The following is a 17,901-nucleotide window of genomic DNA, read 5'->3' on the forward strand; positions in this document are numbered from 1 at the left end:
GAACAACTCCTGCATAAGGGAACTCCTCAACAGTAGGGCATAATCCTACTTACCGGAGCAAAAAATACATCATGAAACATCATAGAATATTATAAATCACTTGAAATTACTCAACACAAAATTCACATGCCTCTGGGAGCATTACACAATCCAAACTAGGACTTTACAACACTGAAATTGACCTTTCTAGGCCTTCCAAAGCAGTTTAGCTCTCTTGGTATGCAGGTTAGCATTTTTGGTTGGTAGGCTAGCATTTTTGGAACATTGCATAGTGTTTTTGGTTGATTTCACAATTTTCTGGGTCCATTGGTCAACATTTTGGGCTTCTAAGTCAGCTTTCTCAATCTGAAGGTTAGCTCTCTTGGTCAGTTTGTCAGCTCTCTGGGTCTGAACTATGGCATTTTTGGTATGCATAATGGTGTTCATGGTTGATATGGTAGCATTCCTAGTTAGTATGGTGGCATTTCTGATAGTTTTGGTGGCGTTTCTAGTAAAGTGTGCAATATCTCAAGTTTAAAGGATCCTGAAGGTAAGGTGGTTGCTTAGATTGACTCATGAGACAAAAATGACCTCAAGGGCATGAACAAGAGGTTGGATAAGCATCAGAAAGGGTGTACACATGGTTTACACATCAAATTCAACTCACAGGAATGAGTTTGCAACTCAGTGGATAAGCGTTTTGGCTAAAACTATATTTTGGATCTATAGAGCAAAGGAGAGAATCCTATCTCTGCATAGGCCAAAATAACTGAACCAAAACATTACCAAACACTCCAATACTCCAACAAAAAGACTGCAAATGTCTGAAACATGACATGGACACTCACTGTGAGCTTCAGGAGCTCTTACAATGCTACTGACACATTCAAACCAAGGAAAACAACTCTTATCTCAACAAGGAGTAAGGAGTATAATACCCGAATAAACAATTAAATACCAATAAGAACATTCTACCAGCACACAGACAATATAAATACATATATGCATTTATCCACTATCCACTACCCAGACAAATCAACTCAAGAATCGCACTCAAACATAAGGATCAATCTACAATTTCTCATTTCATTCATTTAATTCCAAAGGATTTAAACTATAATGTCTTTCTTTTCCCCATCCATTCAACAATCACAAATAAATCATTTTTACAGGAATACACAGAGAAGACAAAATTTTAGAAAAGCTAAAAATGAAAGAACTCCAACTTGGAGATCACAAATCCAAGGATGAAAACTGAAGAAGAGCTTCCACAATCCAAGCTTCCAAAATCTAAATGCAAACCAAGATCCAAGCCAAAATCTCAAAGCTTCAATCAAAATCCCGCCGACTGGTCCCTCGACAACCATTTAGAAATTTGAAATAAATAGAAAATACACAACAAACTATGCAAAAATCCCAGCCAATCAAAATAATCCAAAAATTGATATTTCTTACCTATCGTGTATAGTTCCAAGGTAAGAATATTTTATTATATTTCTTACCTATTATTGCAACTCACCCAATCAATTAGGAGGGTAGGTAAAATTAACTTTATTTTATTTTTACACCTCCCATGCATAGTAAAAGCAATACAATAATATTATTACTTTTTAAGAGTGTAGAAATAGAAATAGGCTTTATGCTTTTATAATTATTAATTAATCAAAATAAACTTAACAACTATATCTAAAATAAATGGAATGATAGGGTCGAATGGAATGCATTAAAAGTTGTTTTGTCTAGGTTGGGTTTTTCGTTGGCTTGGATAAAATGGATCATGTCTTGCATCTCCTCGGCTAGATTCTCGGTTCTTGTTAATGGGTCTCCTTGTGGTTTCTTCCATTCTTCTAGGGGTTTGAGGCAAGGGGATACCTTGTCCCCTTTCTTGTTTATATTGCTAGTTGAAACTTTGAGTTAGGCAATAAGAGCAGTTCAAGTGAGTGGTCTATGGAGGGGTATCAAAATTCAAAACTTTGACTAGAGGATTTCCCATTGCCTTTTTGCCGATGACACCCTTTTGTTTGGTAGTGCATCTTTGAAGGAGGCTAGAATTATTGATCAAGTGGTTAAGAATTATGTTTCATTTTTTGGTCAAAAGGTCAATAAGGACAAGTCTAAGATATTCTTCTTAAACACTCACTCTTTGATTCAGGATAGGCTTAAGAAGTTTTGGGGTTTCCAACTTGGGGATTTTCCTTGTAGCTACCTTGGGATCCCCCTTTTTGTTAAAAAGGACAAGGTGGGTTTTTGGGACAAAGTAATTACAGGGGTTTCAAAGAAAATATTTTCCTGGAACCATAAATGGCTTACCATGGCAGGGAAAATTGTTCTGATTAAGTCTGTGTTGAATGCGGTGCCATTTTACTTAATGTCAATTCTCAAAGCTCCCAAGTCCATCCTTGTTAGTTTAAAGGATACTTTGAGATCCTTTCTTTGGAATAATAGTAAGGATGGGAAAGCTAGGATCCCCTTGCTAGCCTGGGATAAGGTCTGTCTTCCTAAAGAGCTTGGGGGGTCAGGAATTAGAATTTTGGAGAATCAGAATCTGGCTCTGGGGACTAAGCTAGTGTGGAAATTGTATGATAAACTAGATTCCCTTTGGGCTAAGATCATGTTTGCCAAGTATTTTAATAATGGAGTTAGAGAGTCTATTTTTCGTGCCTCGAGTTTGCCCCAGGGGTCAACTATTTGGAATTTTTTGGTGAAATGTAGAAGTGTCTTGTTGCCTCATCTTTCTTGGGTTGTGCATAATGGTCGTAAAGCTATATTTTGGGATGATGCTTGGAATGGGTATTGTCCTTTGGATTCCATTAGGGATTGGACCCCATTAAAATCAATCCTTTCGGATAGATGGGGGATTTTTTTGTCTGATTATTTTGATATTGTACATAATGGGCAAGTGAAGATGGCTAAATGGAAATCAATTGACTGTCTGAATGTTAATCCCAGTTTGAAAGGAGAATTTTGTACTATCCTCAAAGATAGAGTTATCATCTTGTCTGAGAGGGAAGATGAGCTTATTTGGACTAAGAGTGCATCTGGCAAATACTTTGTGAAAGATGGATATAATTCCCTTATGCCGGCTAAGGACTTTTCTTCTTGGCCTTTCAAATTATTCTGCCATTCAGCTTGCCTCCCGAAGGCAGGTGCATTTGCTTGGCTTGCTGTACAAGACAGGGTTCTTACACGGATGAGATTGGATAGGATGGTTTTGTTTGCTGTTTTCCCTTGTGTTTTGTGTAATAAGAATTTGGAATCGTCCTCTCACCTATTCCTTCATTGTGATTTTGCCGTTGGATGTTGACAATGGCTGTTTGAGAAACTAGGTCTGTACTTTGTTATTGGCAATGACCTTCTCTCCCACTTTAGAGCCTGACCTATCTTGTTCTCCTCATCCTTTTATGCTTGTCTCTGGCTCATCTCTCCTTCGATTATCATTTGGAACACATGGTTAGAAAGAAACAATAGGATCTTTAGAAAGTTATCAGCTTCGCTCTCTGACATTTTAGTCAAGATAGAGGCTTCTATCTCGAAGGTGGCTTTGTCATACATTCATAAGAATTTGGAAAATCTAACATCCTTCTCTCATTGGGATGGCAGGATTACAAGGACATGGAAATCTCTCTCTGCCATCCCTTCTCATGGGTCTGTTGCAAAAGGTCTGGTTACTGGTAATAAGAGACTTGCTGCTAGATGGGATCCTCCTCCTCTGGGTCATTTCAAGCTTCATTTTGATGGTGCTTCTAGGGGTAATCCAGGATTGGCTGGGGCTGGCATGGCTATTTTTGACCACAATGAAGTTTTAATAGCTGCTCAATGTCATGCCCTTGGTTCCCAGTCAAACGATTTAGTTGAATGTCAAGCTTTGTCCCTTGGGATTGATTTGGCTATTTCTTTAGGGATTAAAAATCTATTGATTCAGGGGGATTCGATGGTCATCATCCAGAGTGTTTTGAGTTGTAAGAGTAATTGTTGGCACTTGAAGTACATTTTAGATCATATCTTGGAGAAATTGTCCTTCTTTGATACATTCTCGTTATCTCATTGTTTTAGAGAATTCAATAGGCTGGCAGATTTTCTGGCTAACATGGCAATTGACACTGGTTTTCAACTTAAGATTGTGGAGGTAAGTGATCTTCCTCAAGACATTCTTCTTGGGTATTTGATCTAATCCCAAGGTTTTAAGGTAATTGTTTTGGGCTACTTCTTTCCATTATCTCTTGAGGTATTCATATTATCCTCTGCTCTGATCAGACTGTATTTGTACCACATGTATAGATAGGAGGATGATAGGTTCTATTAGGCTTTTGTTTACATATGGTGTATTCTTACAATTCTGCATTTGGGCTAGATGTTGATGTGTATATCTCATAAGGCATGGTTAGCAGGTAAACTGCAGTTTGGAAATCATTCTAAAGATCACTTTATATTCTGTTGAGATTTGGGTTATTGGGTATTTGATCTAACTTATGGGTTTATCGTAATTCATTTCAATTTACCTATTTCTATTATCTCTTGAGGTACACATGTTATCCTTTACTCTAATCAGATTTTATTTGCACCACATGTGTAGATAGGAGGATGATAGGATTTATTATGCTATTGTTTACATATCGTGTGTTCTTAAAATTTGCTTATGGGCTAGATGATGGGGTGTATATCCTATGAGGTTTGGTTAGCAGGTAACTTGCAGTTTTTTTGCCGAATATGCATGTTATTTTAAAGATAAATTGAAATACTATCGAGGTAAGGGATATTCCTCAATGCTATGCATAAGGCAATGGGATGCCTTGTATAGGCCCGCTATCTGATATAGAAACCACATTTACTTTGCGTATCAGTCATTGATAAAGTCATTTATAGGGTGGCGGCATGTGTGTTTTGAGTAGTTTTTGTTTTTAGTCCTTCATAGGTTGTGGCATGCTTGTAACTTTTTAATGTGCAGTACGTTCCTAGGCTTTTATTACTTGTTAAAGTATGTGTACTTTATCGTTGGCCGCCTTGTGTGTGTTTTTCGCCCTCCACATAATTGGTTTTATGTGATAATCATTGTTGAGGGTGGCATCCTCTCTTGCTGGATATTCATTTATGGATGTCAATTTAAGGGGTGTTAATCCGTGTGAAATGTTCTAATCAAGTAAGGATGCAATGGATATTTTGCATTGCCATTATGTGAAATTAAGGGCAATTTTCTCATTTATATTATCTTGTCAAGCAACTTTTTATGTTTATGTTTTTGTGAATTTTTCAGAGCTCTTCCTCCTGCAAATGTCTTCTTCTCTATCCATTGGGATATACAAAGTGTTTTTATAAGCCCGAATAGTGGAAGAGGAAAATGAGGACAATTCTGTCAAGCTTGGTAAGGTCTTTTTCTGTTTACTCTTGCGGTGGATTTTGAATTCCGTAGGCTTATGGGGTGTCGGTGGCTGGAAGTTTTCCCTCAGGTTTCTTATGCTGAGATTTTGTCTCGCTTTGTTACTATTTGCTATGATGTTTTACTTGATGAGGATTTGGTCCGTCTCTTGGTTTCCACGTTTATTTTTCTATCAGTATGTAATTGGGCCTTGGTTTCTCCTGCATTGGCTGATTATCATTTTGATATGGGGTCTTTTTACTATGGTGGTTTTCTTCCTCGTCATGAGCTTATGGTTAATGGTTGGTCTGGCCAATTATTGCATGAATTACAAATGGGATTGATATGTGATTCTATCTGGGTCTCATTCTTGACCTCGACATGGTGCTTCTAGCTCTTCCATGTGAAAGACACTCGGGCCTCCATGGACTTTCTGTTGTGTTTGGCTCCTGATCAGTATGTGGATAAAGCTTGGGTTATCTTTGAGGCATTGCATTCGTTGATCACTTTGGGATTTTTGTGCTCTGCTCCTGCTTGCTTGGCTTTTCCTCTAAGGGTTATTTTGCCTCCAGTCTCAGCTCATGAACCTCCGGAGGAGAGCACTAGCTCTTGGTTTTTGGATATTTGACTATTTTTTTTTGGAGTTGGTGGAATGGTTTTTATTGTTGCAGATGTAGATTTGGAGGTTTTATGGCTTCTATTATGCTCGGATGGTTATCTACGGCTTGGCAGGAACTTATACCTCTTTAGTATCTCCCTGGTGGTCCTTCATGGCATTTTTGTTCAGCCCTTCATTTGGTGGCAGTCTAGTTTTTTGTAATTATCTTATGGGACCCTTGTAAAAATATTCGAGGTAGGGGTTTGGGGGATCTAACTGGAACAACAACAAATGATGTAATGGTAGTGCCTAGTTTATTTTTTTGAAGGCTACAACCAGAGGTTTTCTTGCGGGTTCTTTCTTGCCGGTATGCCTTTTTTGAACCCGATGTAAACATTTTATTAATAATATATGATGTTTAGTGGATTTTCCACTTTTTCCAAAAAAAAACAAAACTATATCTAAAATAAATTAAAATAAATCAATCAACAATAAATAAAATCAAAGGATAAAATTAATTAAATAAAACAATAGTCAATAAATCAATTAAATAAATAACAATCAATTAAATCCAAAATAAAACCAATTAATTAATAAATTTAATAATAATAAATTAAATATCCATTAATTAATTGATTAATTATAAATTTAATAACTATTACTCAACATTAATTAATTAATTAATTAAATAAACATTATCCAACCATAGGATAATTAATCCAATCCATGATAAATCATACACACACACAACCAACCGCACAAAGATAGGACAAGATACCGACTCAAGACTGGACAACACTTACACCCGACACGACTGACAACGTGAACATACTAGACCATGAGTAGGTGAGGGAAAACCAAGTCATCTCCAATAATTGCCATTGGGATTAGGACACGCTTAGACCTGTGAGACCAGGTGGAGTCAATGTCTAGTACTTGCAATCCTGCATCCACCAATAAACACAAAAGAACATATATATATACAACATCATAGTAGCAGGCACATGAAAGAGAATCACAACACCTTATCATGGTCACGATGAGTGATAAGGCATCGTCCCTTTCACAAAGACAGTCACCCAATACAAACACATCTTATAAAATCAACATCATGAAGTAGGGTTAGTATCATCATCATATATCATGAAATCATATAAATCACATAAGAATCTCGAATACATATAAGTCCATCAAGAAATACCATCCATCGAATAATTATAACATATCATCCATCACATAGATCATCAAAAGTCATCAATATAACACATGTCCATATAGCATCATAAATGTCTACTGCATAGAAATAAAGTCATAACCATCATCATAAGTCTAGATAAGTTTATCGAATCATGAATCAAAATGTAAGTCTAAGAGGGACACTACATTGTTAGTTAATAGATTTATCTTTTTAAAATAACAATTGAAATAACTCTTAATGCTCAATTGAAAGACAAGTAAGTAACTAGCAATTGGAGAAATTGCTTATTGGATTTGCAATTTTCCTCTGAATTTTAGAGGTACACCTCCCTCTTGTGATGTAATTTGGGTTTTTGGGGGGTATGCTTTTAACCAGAAAGTAAGAAAGACAAACTAACATCCATACATAACCATGACACATATATGATCATGAATTTATAATTAAATGGGAACAAAGATAAATGATACAAATTTCACTCACTCAACACCCACTAAGAGGATTGGGAAAATATGTTGCAGTTCCTTTCAAATGACATGAATATTTCAAGACTCAGTTTTATAATAAACACAAACATGATCTAATATAATAGATGAAAGTATTTGGGATTAATAAAAAATCACAAAAGATAATGATAATAGAAAATAAATACAAATGAAAACAAAGTTTCTAAATATATTTTTTGTTTCCTGGACAAATCAGAGAGTTCAAAGACTCTATACTTATGTGCAAAAGATCATGCTTCCAAAAAGAACAACATTGTTATCACTCTTTTCCACATAAAATTAAATAACAAAACTTCTTCCAAAAATTAATTTTGATCGAGTCTCACTCATGTCTCAAAGTACAACAGGGATCATAAAATCTGAACCCTTTCCATAATCTGTTAGTTGCATATTTTTAGACTCCCCCAATAAGCCTTTTCAGTTTTTGTAATTGCTTCTTTTTAAAGAATAAAAAATAAAATATATATTCTCTTTACATTCATGTAAAATTGCTGCTCTAAAAATGATTTAAAACATTTCAAAATGTTTTAAATTATTACACATAAACTATTGAGAAATTTTAATTTTCCTTGCAGCTATTTTACAGTAATTTCATTGTGGGTTAACGGGGCATCCTGAAGCCACGAAAATTTGTGATCAGTTGTGATAATTAAAATAAAACATGGGTTTATTATCCATTTTTAAGTAGCTCACAAAATTGAAGTACTTCCTTTGTAAACTAGCCTTGCAAGTCACATTGCTCCATAGAGAAAATATTAAAATAACACATCATATGAGCTCATATGGTCGTCAAATTAAAATTGGAGGAATTTGAGGCCAAAATATCAAGTGGATTGCCTTCAAATTTATGTAATTTGCAATTTTTTTGGGACTTATTTTTTGATCTTGAAATCCTTTGAAGTTGACAAATTGGGGATTTTTGGAACACTGGAACATTAGAACATTTGAAGTCGGTAATCAAGGATTTTTGGAACACTAGAACATTGGAACCTTTGAAGTCGACAAATCGGAGATTTTTGGAACATTGAAACACTAGAACCTTAACAAGGGCTGACTTTGAGCTTAAGACTTGGCAAAAATTATGGGAAGGATTTTGCAAATAAAGGACATAATGTGGAGAAGGCCTAAACTCAAAAGAGGACCAAAAAAATCAAATTTAGGGTAACAACAGGCTCTAAATGGGTGACAAGGACTAAGAAGGATATAGAGAACCTCATAAACTTTGGTTTAGATTAGTTCTTATCCATTGGGTTACAGAGTCAGAAAATGTAGAAGGAAGATAGGACGATGCTTTGCAAAGGGGTGGAGGGGAGACTGGGCACAAACCAAAAATGAACAAGCCAAAAAGAGACAAGGCAAAAAGGAAACTAAACAAACTACACACCAAAACCACCTAAATATATACATGGCCTTAAGACCCTACCCCAAGGATGCTCAAGGTTGCTCAAATGAATCCATCGACAAGCTAGAAAAAGTAGATACCCGTGCAAAAAAATGGATTGTGGCCATATGATGTGGCTAGAGATAGCTACCACCTTGCGATCACCACAATATCAAACCTCCAACTAATGGATTGCAAAAAATTCTCAAGCATATACTCGTGCCCAAATAGCCATTCTTCATAAAAAACTTCTGAATCATAGTCTACTTTATTCATGACTTCATGTGTAATATCAATATGGAAGTTTTCCTCAACATTAGTTAAATCTATGTTGTTGGATCTAAACTTACCATCAGTTAAAATAACCACTTGACAATCTGCAACAATCAACGAATCTATCTTACCATTAGCATTTACATCCTTACTGGATAGAAAAATCTCTTTTGTTAAAAGCAAAAGTCCTTTTTCACATAAAATATTATCTTCCATTTCATCCTCATTTTTTTGTTCATTAATTTACACACTTTCAAACTTACCAAAATTAAACTCATTTTGTTCATATTATATCAGTTTCAAAAGGATGTGAGATTTCAAAGAGAGGATTATCTCTAACCTTTGAGTCTTCATAAAAATTTGCTAGTAGGTATAATGTGTTAAATCCGCTCCAACTATTTTTACTCTCAGGCTTTTCCAACTGTTCCTCCATTTTTATTACTGTTGTAACATTCTTTACTGGTTTGGCGTTAATCATAACTTCATTTGAACATACAAGGAAAGCATCAGAAATCAAATATTCTTCATGAAGATTGTAAGTTAAACCAAACTTTAGACATTCTACTGGTTGTGATTTCTGAGTTTCACATTCTATAATAATGGGGTCAAATTTGATAGAAACAACTTCTCCTTTTGCAAAAACAAAATCATCACTGAAGATACAAACAAATTGAGAATGCACTTTATCCATACCTTTACTAGGATCAATCATCGAACTATCAAATTTTATTTCTCTTTCATGTGCATACGTTTCATTCATTAAACAAACATCACAAGCAATGTAATCTTGCATAATATCCCCTCTTGAAAAAGAATTTCTGAAAGTGGAATGATTACTTACCTCTTCTTGTAATATCTTTTCCTTATGCTCATTTACATCTTCCATTTTGAATTCATTGACATGACCATATTCATCCATGATTCCACATAAAAAGGCATCATTTGAACCTTCCAGGCACCAGCTAGGAATAACAACAACAATGGGTTCTTCTGGAATAACTTGTTTTTTCAAGAGAAATAAATGATTATTTGATTTGGTCCATCTACGTGCATGTTATGAAAACTTTTTCACTTTCAACTCAGTTCAAAACTTTTCTTTGTCGTTGATTGTTATTCCATGGTATTGATAAATCATTGGGTTCAACCAATGTCTACATAAAATCCAGCTCATCAAGAATGAAAAAATTATAAGAAACTTAGTCTTCAATTTTTGACTCTTCCTTAAGCAACTTTAATCTTTCTACTATTGCTTGCAATTGATGAATTTATTGTTCAAGGTCTTTGAGTAAATAATATTTGTGATGCAAGCTTCTTAACAACACTGAAAATTTGTAATCTTCAAATGGATGTAACTCTTTCTTTTCATCTTCAAAGATACTATTTTTGAAAGCATTCCAAAAAGAGTGGAGTACTTTGTCATCTTTTGTTGATATTTCTTCAATTATTGGTGTTGGCCGTCTTTTGAATTTGGATTGATTTCTTTGTTTTGGTCATCTGTTGGGGAGACACCATTTGATATTTGAGGAAACAAAAAAACCAATCTTTTTGTGTCCCTAGTAGAGTCGTAAAAAATATGTTAGTTAATAGATTTTTCTTTTCAAAATAACAATTAAAATAACTGTCAATGCCCAAATAAACAACAAGTAACTAATAGTTGGAGAAATTTCTTATTGGATTTGTAATTTTCTTTTGAATTTTAGAGATACAACTCCCTCTTATGATGTAATTTAGGTTTTTGAGGGGTATGCTTTTAACGAAAAAGCAAGAAAGGCAAACTAACATCCATACATAACCATGACACATATGCGATCATGAATTTATAATCAAAGGGGAATAAAGATAAATGACACAAAGTTCACTCACTTAGCACCCACTGAGAGGATTGGGAAAATATGTTGCAGTTCCTTTTAGATGATATTAATATTTCAATACTTAAAGTTCTTATAATAAACACACTCATGATCTGATATAATAGATCAAAGTATTTGGGAGTAAAAAAAGTCTCAAAGGATAATGATAATAGAAAAGAAATACAAATGAACACAAAGTTTCAAAAGATTTCTTTTATTTCTCGGACAAATCAGAGAGTTCAAAGACTCTATATTTTTGTACAAAAGATCATGCTTCCAAAACTGCTATCTCCTTTTTCTATAGAAAATTAAATAATCTTCCAGAAATTACTTTTGATCAGGTCTCACTCATGTCTCAAAGTACCAAGGAGATCAGAAAATTTGGACCCTTTCCATAATCTGTTAATTGCATATTTAAAGACTCTCCAATGAGCCTTTTCAATTTCTATAATTGCTTCTTCTTAAAGAATCAAAACTAAAATATATATTCTCTTCACTTTCACGTGAAATTGCTGCTCTAAAAACGATTTAAAGCATTTCAATATCTTTAAATTATTTTACATAAACTATTGAGAAATTTTAATTTTTCTTGCAGCTATTTTAGAGTAATTTCACTGCATGTTAACCGGGCATTCTAGGGCCAAGAAAATTTGTGAGTAGTTATGATAATTAAAATAAAACATAGGTTTATTATCCATTTTTAAGAAACTCACAAAATTGAAGTAATTTGTAAACTAGCCTTACTAGCCACATTTCTCCAGAGAGAAAATATTAAAATAACATATCATATGAGCTTGTATGACCATCAAATTAAAACTGGAGGCATTTGAGACCAAAATATCAAGTGGGTTGTCTTTGTATTTTTATGTAATTTGCAATTTTTTTGAGATGCATTTTCTGACCTTGAAATCCTTTGAAGTCGGCAAATTGGGGATTTTTGGAACACTAGAACACTAAAACCTTTGAAGTCGGCAAATTAGGGATTTTTGGAACACTGGAACACTAGAACCTTTGAAGTCAGCAAATCGGGGATTTTTGGAACACTGGAACATTGGAACCTTTGAAGTCGGAAAATCAAGGATTTTTTGAACACTGGAACCCTAACAAAGGCTGACTTTGAGCTTAAGACTCAACAAAAAGTATGGGAGGTATTTTGGAAATAAAGGACATAATGTGGGGAAGGCCTATACTTAAGAGAGAAGACAAAAAAATTCAAATTTTGGGGTAACAAATATATGGTAATGATTTGATGTATCTTTACATGGTTCAGTGTTGGGACCAACCACTAACCATGATCTTGTATGCTTCTCATTTGATGAGTTATTATGATGTTATCATAGGAACACTTGGTTTGGTGTTTAAAAAGAATGCATAGATGTTTCTTATTGTATTGGAGATTGAATTAGTTGTCTCTTGTTGTGGTCATAATATGTTGGTCAAGTGCTTGTAGAATTGAGCTCTCAGAGCCAACTTGTGCTTAACCGAAACCACTTGGTGTGTGTTTCTTGTTGTCCAATTATGGACTTTAGTTGTGTTGGACACTTATGTGCCTCTTTGAATTGGTTGAGGGTTTATTGGATTGAGTGGCAGTGAATTGAGCCTCAATGATATGTGTTTTGTACCCTTACTAGTGAGTAGAGACGTGCTTTGATCTTGGGATCCAATCAGTGAAGTCATGGTCAATCCACCTAGCCTTATGGGAAAATTTTTTCGATTGAAATCTATGGCTGCCCTTCGACGCATGTGCCGATTGACGTCTTTACTAGCTAATTGACATCTCTACCCCTCTAGTCAAAGACAAATTGGCCATTGGATCGAGCCACTGCAATTCAACATCTTCATATGAAAATCAACATCTCATACTTTTTGGATTGACATCTATGCATGTAGAACACCGTCTATGTTCTTCCGTGTCTCTGCCTAACTTGGTCGTGTGCTTGGTTGGTTGACCCTTTTGGATGTAGAATGGCATGTTGATCTTAGGGTTTTTATTTATCTACATGACCATGATATGCGTATGGTTTAGTATCAGAGGTTGATTTAGTCATTTCCTAGTTGGTCTTGAGTAGTTGATCCTATTTGGTTGCGTTGCTAAGGTAGCGATATTAGGGAACTCTTAGAGGTGCCATGAGATATCTCGTTGAAGTTTTCAAGAGTGTAGTCTTCTGCATGTGCATACTTGGTTATCAATCAATTGACTTTATCTTGAGGAAAAGCATAAAACTTGAGTATGTTATGCATGATGACACTTTATTTCTTCAAAAAATAAAATTTCCATGCATTTTGTGTGTAATTTTCTCTTATCCTCTAGGGTTCCTTGGTAGGGCGTTACATTTGGTATCAGAGCCCATATTGTAGTACTAGGATATTTGGTTACATTATTTCCCATGAAGATGATGTTGTTAGTGCATAGTTGCACTGGTGTTTGCTTTGTGAGTTAGTTGTTAGCTTGTTGCTTGGGTGCCTTGAGTGGTGTGTGTGAGAGTTTAGGATGAACCAACCCAAGTAACACATGGAGGAGGGAGAGCGCCTCCTAGATTGTTTGCACCTATTAGGGATGGATGGATACCCCTATGAGAGAGCCGCTTGAGTGGGCTAAGGATCAGTGGTTTTATGTGTTGCTTCATGTGAGTAAGCTCTTGTTTGGCCTTTGACTGGTCTTTGTGTGTGGATATTGTTGGCGACAGTGGATGTGTTGCCTCGTTTGGCTTAGTATGATATTTGGTGAGTGTTTGTTGTTTTGGGTTGGATTGACCCTCTTTTGTGCCAAGGAGTTCCCTATTGTGTGACAGTCTCCTCAATGGTTGATTTTTTCTTTCATGGATGTTAGAGGCTCTTGAGTGGCCTTGTTCTCATTGTAATCTTAGTAGGATGGTATGAATGTTTCTTTTATTGACTTTGACAGAGATGCTTATGATAGAATCTTGATTGAGAATTGTGCTCCTCATTGTATAATGATGCATTCAAATGTGATAGAGATAGAAGTTATTCATGCTTAGAATATGCTGAGAATCATTGTACTTGCATTGTGTATATTATTCTTCATGTTCATAATGATGCACTATGGTACATGTGAAAGGAATATAAATGATTAATGAAAGTGATGTGTTGATATTGTTGCAGTTGCATTGAAGTGTATTGCATATTAGTTTTGGTAATAATGTATCATTGAATAAATGAAACAAATAATCATAAGTGGAAAATCTGTGAACCATCATGGTAGATTAATTGGGTTAAGGACCTACATCCCCAATTTTATTATGTATCACATTTGTATGAGAATTTATGTGGCTTCATATCCTTGTGGTATCGCAAGGATTATTGACTCATCTGCATTACATATATTTTGCATTGTGACATTGATATCATATTGGGTTGGTTTTCGCTTGTGTGAGTGCACCATAGGGTGTTCAAGAGGGAAATTGGCATATTGGCCCTATTCTTGCGAGGACCTTAATTGCTTAAGTGAGCAACCCATTTTGTTAGTGTAAAGTGCTTGGTGATGCCTAGTGTTATTTGAGCAATGTGCTCTTATTGAGATGCATTTGTAAGTATGTGAATCTCAGTGTACCCTTGTGTGATAGTGAGTTGTGGTGTGAGTATATGCATACCCTAGAATGAGGGAAATCCTCATGTGAGCAACTGTCAGTCAACCTTGTATATGTAAGGTGCAAATATAGTTGTGTTATGTGATCGTGCTGACCATATCAAGCCTCGTGATGATGATCATATGTTCATTGTGACTTCCTAGTGTATGTGAGTAAAGTACCCTTGTGTTATAACCATAATATACTCTAGGTGGCCTTCTACCGTAAATATGTGACTAAGGTAGATTCGATGTAACGAATCCTTGTGATTTTAACTTCCTTGTGAATGGGGCTCTGTAAGTGAAGTTGTGCCATGCATTAATGTATTTTCTTGTGGTCATGGTGTTATGCTCCTCTGCATATGCTGCTTGCATAAATAAATGAATGCATAATTATTCTTGTTTAAGAAAGGAATTGCATTGCATTAAAAATAGTAAATGACTACAAGTCAGTAGAAATCGTGATTGCATATATTGTTTCATAAAAGTTGCTTAAAAAAGAAGTATAGAATGACTCAATTGTTTGTTGTGTCTGGTGTGCGTTTTCCAACTCATCTTGGATATTATATCCTTGGGTGTTGTGTAGAAGTTACTCCCTAATATGTGGCTGATATTGGTCACTTAGTTATGTGAAATTTGTTTGCGATTGATGACTTATCATAGTTTTGGTGAGTTGTCTCTTGTGTTGCATGGGCTAACACTTAATTTTTGAACTTTCTTATGCCTAGAATCAATCACCGAACTCTTCTAGCTATCTATTTTGTGACACTTGCCACACTTAATTCATTGTTGAAATTCCTTGCACTTCTTTAATTTAATGTTGAATTGATGGTTTCCCCCACTTGTGTTTTTTCTTTTCAAATCCCATGGTGAGTATTCTAAATGTTTGATATTGTTGGCCTTGTTTGTGTGTTAGTTGTTGTCTTTTATCATGTTAATTGTGAACCTCTAATAGTATGTACAAGGGAGGAAATCGTGGAGAATGTACCACATGTGATTGTTGATTACTTAGAATTGTAGTTCAATAGATGGATTAAAAGATGTTTTTATAATAGAATACTATTACAATTCTTTGGATATATGATAACAACTGGAAATGTGTGACTGGAAAAATATAAATTTTATAATATTACATAAGTGAAGATCATGATGAATTGTAAATTATGTTTTCAGTGACTATTAAATGCATGCTTTAGGTAATAAAGATTAAGAATAAAAGACCATGTTAGATTCTAATGAGGTGCATATTTGATGTTTTATTATGTAGCTTATGGAAATTCTTGCCATTTGATGGGATTGCGAACTAAATGTAGTAGGATTATCTCATTGTGTTTACTGTATTCTTGCATAATCTTGTGTTGGTAGTAGTAGAATCATGTGTATTCTTGTTGATCCTATTGTTAGTGGACGATTTGGTGTGATTTAATCCACCTAAGATACTTATTTCTCCTTGTGTGATCTTGAGATCATATATTTCCTTATGTTGATACTCTTGGCATGATTCTATAGGCGTTTATTGCACCGTTGATCTTGTTATTTTGTTGCTTATGCATACTCGATGTGTCACTTCGGATGCCGATTCCTTTAATAGATATATGGTTGATATTGTGTAGGAATGGGAAGTGCACTTAGATAGAGCTTTTGTTCCTTATGATAATATGTATATCAAAGAGATTATATGGGGAGTGCTTCTATCTCTTATGTTTATTAAAACTTGCCTTCTATTAGCCACAATATTTTATTCTACTCACCTTTTCATAATCATTGATTGGGACATATAATTAAAATGGAAAATGTGTACCTCATATTTAATGTGGTCCTTTAAACCACCCAAGAATAATTCCTTCAAATTTTACTCTACAACATTCTCAACTCTTAATTTTTTTTAGAATTGATCATCCTTGATTATACCTATTTTCTTTAATTAAGATTTTTACCATAATGTATGGTGAGTTCCTCTTGGGATATAGACTATGTGAAAAATATCCCTTCTTTTCCGTCTCTTCACCTATCTAATGATGGAAAATGAATTGCTTAGGAGCTAAGTATAAGGACACCATTATAACCTTCTATTGAGAAGGAACACGATGAAGATTAAATCATTGTTTCATTTTATAGACCTAATTAGTTAGATCTTTACCATCACACATCCATCTTTCTAGTGTGAAGTTCCTAGCCATATAATTGTTTAGGTGACGATCCATCTTTTTTATTTATACCCAAAAATATCATGTCACCAATAAGCATCGCCTTCTTCTCAATTCTTACTATATGAATATGATTCTTTAGATTCCACACACTCACAAGGGATGAAATTATCCTCAATAATGGAATGATCTCTACTCTCATGGTTGTCATATTTTTTCTAATGTAATATCTTCCTTAATCCTATCACTTTCATCCTTCATATTTTTAGGATCAATCTCCTCAATTACTATATCATCCTTATCCAAAGATTTTCTAGGTTTGGTATATATATTTCCATCATGGCAAGTCCTACTACAAGAGGAAAATAGAACACTACCATGCAAAAATGTTTATCTTCTATACAAGATAAAATTGTTTTATCTAAAGAATTAAGAAATCTCTATGGAGAGGAAGAGGAAACTCCTATAGTTTGTGATTCTAGGACCTAGCATTTTAGTTTTATTTGTAGAAATCGATTCAAGCATATCAAATATATAATGATAGATAATCCTTTATTGGATTATCTTCATCTATTTAGAAGGTTTCAAGAAAGACCGACCCATCTTTCTAGTTCGTATTGAAAGAAATTACTGATGTATGGTCCCAACTTCTAGCCCCTTTATGTTGCGAAGGACAATATTCTAGAAAGAAAGACAACTGCTTTCTAGGAAGAAATTTTTTTAAACAATAAGTTTCAAAGGATGGGAATATATCAATTTGACACAAAAGAGTATTCTTGACGGAGTATAAACCTTTAAATACACCAGTAATCTATCTAGCTTGTTGATTTCTTTGGGATCCCTGTGAGAATTGTCTTTCTAAATAAGCATTGTGCTTTTGAACGAAGATAACATTTTGTTCCTAAAGAACTCATGAAGAGTATTTATTGTATTCTTTAACAAGACACCTAAAATTCAATATTATAAAAATGTTAAAGACTATTCTAAAAAGGTGAGAAAAATAGCCCTAGGAATGAAAATTCATACTTGTTGA

This window comes from Cryptomeria japonica, chromosome 3 (assembly GCF_030272615.1).
Source record: "Cryptomeria japonica chromosome 3, Sugi_1.0, whole genome shotgun sequence".
Lineage (NCBI taxonomy): Eukaryota > Viridiplantae > Streptophyta > Pinopsida > Cupressales > Cupressaceae > Cryptomeria > Cryptomeria japonica.